Source organism: Coffea arabica, chromosome 1c, assembly GCF_036785885.1.
Source record: "Coffea arabica cultivar ET-39 chromosome 1c, Coffea Arabica ET-39 HiFi, whole genome shotgun sequence".
NCBI classification, from domain to species: domain Eukaryota; kingdom Viridiplantae; phylum Streptophyta; class Magnoliopsida; order Gentianales; family Rubiaceae; genus Coffea; species Coffea arabica.
Genome location: NC_092310.1, coordinates 12,038,946 through 12,044,945, shown reverse-complemented (window position 1 = coordinate 12,044,945; position 6,000 = coordinate 12,038,946).

Below are 6,000 nucleotides of genomic sequence, written 5' to 3'. Positions count from 1 at the left end.
TTAGACTTGATTATAATATCATCCACGTAGACCTCCATCTCCCGGTGGATCATATCATGAAATAGGGTTGTCATGGTCCTCTGATATGTTGCTCCAGCATTCTTTAAACCGAAAGGCATGACTCGGTAGCAAAAGGTACCCCAAGGGGTAATGAAAGCAGTCTTCTCCCTATCCTCCTCTGCCATCAAAATTTGGTGGTAGCCAGCAAAACAATCACAAAAGGATTCAATCTCATGTCCGGCAGTATTGTCTAAGAGAATGTGAATGTTTGGTAGAGGGAAATCATCTTTAGGATTGGCTTTATTAAGGTCTCTATAATCAACGCAAACTCGCACCTCTCCATTCTTTTTTGGAACAGGGACTGGATTCGAAAGCCAAATTGGGTAATGGGAAACAATGATAATGTTGGCTTTGAGTTGTTTTTCAATTTGCTCTTTTATTTTGAGGCTCATATCTGGTTTGAATTTTCTGGGTTTTTGCTTTACGGGTGGAAAAGAAGGGTCTGTGGGTAACCTATGCACTACTACGTCAGTTGAAATGCCAGTCATATCATCATAGGACCACGCAAATACATCCTGGAACATGGTCAAGAATTCAAGCATCTCATTTTTCTGTCTTTCACTCAAATGAATACTAATTTGAACCTCCTTAACTTCATCCTCAGTGCCAATGTTAACCTTTTCTGTTTCTTCCAGGTTCGGTTTTGGTTTTTCCTCATATTGTTCAAGGTCCTTTGCAAAAGAATCGAATACTTCCTCATTATCACTCTCGGAGGTTGTCGTGTGGATAGAAAGAGTACTAGTGGAACTTGTCACTTTCTTGGAAATTGTTTAGTCTCTTGGTTTAGCAAGAAACAAAATGCAATCTCTTTGTCTACAACCGAAGCGGAATATATTGCCGCTAGTGCATGTTGTGCTCAACTTTTATGGATGAAGCATACCTTGAATGATTTTGGATTGTTGTATGACTGCATGCCTGTATTCTGTGATAATACTAGTGCTATAAATTTGACCAAAAATCTTATTCAGCATTCTAGGACAAAGCATATAGATATAAAGCACCACTTTATTCGTGATCTTGTTCAAAAAGGTGAAATTTGTGCAAATTATGTTTGTTCTAAAGATCAATTTGCTGATATTTTTACAAAAGCTTTGCCATTAGATCAGTTCATTCATCTAAGATCAAAATTAGGGATAATTGAAAAATCAGCTTAAAATTTTTTTTTTTTGCCTTCGGACGTCCGAAAGAGGATGAACGGACGTCCGATGATGTTCTTCAGCTATTTTCCCAGAATGTACCTGTTCGGACGCACGACTTCGTTCGGCCATTGTCGCGCCCCATTTTTTGGAAAAATAAAATGATTGCTTTTGGGATTTTATTGGTTTGGAAAAAGTGAATTTTTTGATAAAAATAAAAATGGGTCTAAATGGGACTTTTGAAAATGCAACGATTTGACCCAAGAAAATAGTTCAAAAAGGGTTTTTTATATGAAAAATGGAGTCGCCACTTAGTATAGAGTTAGGGTGTACCAAGTCACCCAAAAAGTGAAACTTTTAAGGAAAAAAGTAAGAAACCCTTTTGAACGACTCCTAGTCTACGCAAACAAAGAAAAAGGTTCGGGAGTCACATTTGACGAAGGGGAAGGCAAGGATAAAAATCCAAGGCACCCCTTCGACCTAGCCAAGGCTAGTTGCGTGATTTAACCCTTATTTTCCTACTTTTTTCTACCCAAAGTATGTATTCACAATTTGGACAAAGACTAATGAATGAGAAATGCAATCCTAAATTCTACGATGTCTCTCGTGAGGTTTTTGGTCCCAAACCACATGAATTGTGGCGGCCAATAAAGGGAAACCTCATAGAGGTCGATTGATGCAAATGGTGACTCAAGTGCAAGTGTGCGCTCGTTTCCCTTATCGGAAGGGGATTTTCACACAAATGAACCCTAACTAGCATGAGATGCAAGTCCTAAAGTGAAGGGGAAGGGGTTTGAGGAACATGCCAAATGATAAACTAAGGAAATGCATGATATGTGGTGATCATGCACTTAATGAAAAAGGAAAGAAGAGAAAAAAAACCTATTGGGTCTAGCATTGGACTAGCCCATTCTATGAATTCCGACCAGCGTTGGACTAGTGGAAACAATAAAAGAAGCCACAACTAGCGTTGGACTAGTGTGGTGACGTACATTCATCCATTCCATTCATCTATACTACAAAAAGCGAGTAGACATGCGATTCACTTATAAACACGTAGCACATAACACTTAGCATGCTTGACTAGATGCAAAATCCTAATAAAGCGTTTAACATATAACACATAGGCATGCAACCATTACATTTGCTAATTAAAACAAAAGGGAAAGGGAAAATGGACCAAATTACTTGCTATGCCCTATCTATTACAAGCCAAGAGGTGTACACATACCCCATAATGAATAATTTAAATAAAAGTAAAAGTAAATGAAATAAATGCAAGGAATTAAGAAAGCAAAGTAGACATGCATATTCACGTAACACGTAGGAGCACGTAAGAGAGAAGTAAAGAGGATAAAAGAAAGTTATACCTTCCCCTAATGGTAAGCAAATGAAGGAAAATGGCTTCAAAACAATAAAGGGGTCAAGGCATCAATTTAAAAGTAAAGTATAAGCAAAAACATCAAAAACCACCTAATTGCAACTTGAATGAGCTCAAAAAATGCTTAAAGACCAAGAAAACGGAATAACCCGTTCAATTTCCAAATATAGCATCTACTAAAGACCCAAAACAAGCATTACTCGAACATTCAAGTCCAAATAAATCGTTTAAGCACTTCAAAGATCTTAAAAATAAAGGAAAAGTCAAACAATGATTGAAGTTGCAATGATTTTAGGACTTAATTACAAGATACTAGAACATGCTTGGGCTCTTGTGGAACAAAAAGAAACTTAGAAGGATCAAATTGATTAAATGTTCCAATTACTTGGGCCCTAGTGAGTCAAGAGGGGACTTGGGGGTTAAAAATGTAATTTTCAGAGATTAATTCATGCAGTTTTCATGCAAGCTACGTGAAAATCAACATGAGAAACAACATTCTGCAGCAGAAATTTCTGCTGAAAGCTTTCGGCAACCCAGAAGACAACCGTGACTTTCATTTTCTCAACCTTAACACCATTTTGATCGAAAAATCTTCTAACCAACACATTAAAGCATGAATCTAACAACCAAACAAGCAGGTAAATCAAATTCAAAGTGAGTTTCTGCAATATTTTCTCTCATGTTTGCTCAAACGAAACCCAACTCAAACTCACATCTTATTTTCCAAAAAATCAGATCTCAAGCTCACATACATAGCTTTAACTAAGCTGCAAACTATGTCATTACCATCGCCTCAACAGGTAGAAAACTTAGAAGGAAAAAACATGCAAATTCTATGCAATAGCCATGAAACAAGTTTCTGCAATTACTTCACATACTCTAGCAACCGAAGACTGCTGCACTTTTGTTACAAAAACCCACTCAAAGATTGGTGCATTTTCATTTTTTTTTCAAACAGATTTTGGCAAAACTAACGCCAAGCTTGGACAAATTTTATCTAGCAACATCCCCACTTTGAGTCAAACAACATAACTCCCAACTTGATTCCCCAAACAAACCAAAACATATCAGGAACAAACATGCAAGTGCTAGGAAATTTTATGCCAAGAAGATTCAACATTTCTAATCTCATCAAAAATCCAGCAATGTTTAAAAATGGGTTCACAATGTTTAGAGCCGAGCATACAACTTCAAAACCAATCAAACACCACCCCTTTCTACACCTAATTCAGCTAGCGAAAAGAAATGAGCAAACCAGCTTATGTATTGTTGCGAAAAGCTAGGAAAACAGCAAATTATGAAGATGAACTGCAGCAAAAGAAAGAAAACCATCTACGACGAAAATTTCTGTTGCTATGTCGCAACTCCCTTCACATGAACCTCGCACATATAAAGCTCATCAAGCTTATGGGTTTATGAAAAATGCAGCGAAGGAAACAAAATGATAACTCACGGCTAAATGAAAAGTGCAGCTAAGGAACTAAGATGTGCAACTCATGGCTAGATGAAAAGTGCAGCAAAGGAATGACCAAAGGAAACCACGGCTAAATGAAAGTGCAGCAAGGGAACAATTATGAAAGCTCACGTCTAAACTGGAAAAATTCTTTCTCCCTCCCTCGGATAAATTGAAACATTTCCAGCAGCTATGTGTCAACAATTTTGGCCAAATCACTGAATTATGTACTCAAAGCTATCATGCATGACTAATAAATGAAGTTACTATCAATTCTATTCCAAAGCAGGGTCGGTCACCAACAACATTCATCCAAAATTCCAGAATTTGCTCAACTATTTACGGATGACATGCATGCAACAGATTTTTGGTTTCATTCAAATTTCTGGTTTACACACAGCTAAATCATCTCATGCAGGGCTTAATCATCCAGCATTTAGTTAGCTAAACACACAACCAAGTGAGAATCAAACACTTTCCAGCAAATCTCATACTAAAATACCCATACAACTCCCAAAACAACTCCATCAGCTAAGCTGGGAAAATTGGTTTAGCAGTCCAACAACTTCCAATAAAAATTTCCAGCCATGCAACCGAATTTCTGGCCATAAAGTTCACATGCAAAACCAAATAACAAGTTATCTATCAGATTAGATCCAAAACCAAGTTCGAATGTCATCAAAATCACCATCTTACCAGAAATTCATCCAAACTCTCTCTCGGTTAACATGCATGTAAACAGATTCTATATTCTTTCACTATTCTTGCTTAAACAAGGTTGATTAACCTCATGCAAAGAATAATCATCCAGCTATTAACTAACTAACCACACAACTAAGCTCAGATCATCATAAAGTAACAAGTTAAAGCTGAAATTTCTAGTTCAAACTCACGGCATTTCCAATTCTTTTGAAACCCATTTCTGGTAACTCAATTCTTCATCTAAACGTACAACTCTCACATGCATGCCTCTAAACAGCTTCATCTACCCATAATCAATTAGTTCAAGTCTAGAAATTACCTTAGCTTGAAGCCTAAAACACACGACTAGCAGCTGCAAATCCTCCACTCTCGGCTGTCCAGAATTGCAGTCCGCAACTCTCCCTCTCCCTGGCTCAAACTTGCGGCTGGATTGGAGGAAGTTTGACTCTCGGTTCTCTCTCTCCCTCTCTCGGTTGGTCTTGAAGTGAGGCTGGAAGATAAGCTAAGTCCTCACCTCTCTCTCTCTCGTCGTTATTTCCAAAGAAGCTGATCACTTCACAGCTCACGGCATAGGAACAATTGAAATGAGAATGTTATGGTGAGTGGTAATGATTGTAGTGAATTGGAAATGATATAGCGTAGTGGGATGTATATATTGAGGTATTGGGAGTGGAGTGGAGTCGGCAATAACAATGGAAAGTGCTAGGTTGAGAAGTGGAAATGGAACCGGCAGAAATAGAATTGTGATTTTTTGATTTTTTTTTTTGAAATTAATTAAATAAAACTGATAATAAAAATAGATAACAAACAACAAAAACAACAAAAAAGGTAATTTAATTAACATTGGATAGAAACTAAATAAACTAGAATCAACAAAGCACAATTTTTCATTTTTCATCAATTTCCTCTTTTCTTTTTTTTTTTCACAAATTTTACGTTAAAACTTAAAACTAAAACTAAAACTAAAACGTGAACAAAATTAATATGACAAATAATTAGCAAATAAAAGACAAATAAAAAGGTAACAACTAAAATGCAGACAATCTAAAACCAAATCATGAATTAGATGCAACATACAAATTATTTAAAAATTTGGTGTCTACAGTTTGCCCCTCTTTGTTTGAGTTTTGAAAAAACTTGAGACAAAGAAGTAGACACCAAATACTTACCTGTGTTATTCAGCTGCAAAATGATTTGAACGGACAGGAATTTTAAAAACGGGACTGACCCGAACAAGGAATTTAAAACGGGACTGACCCGAACAGGAA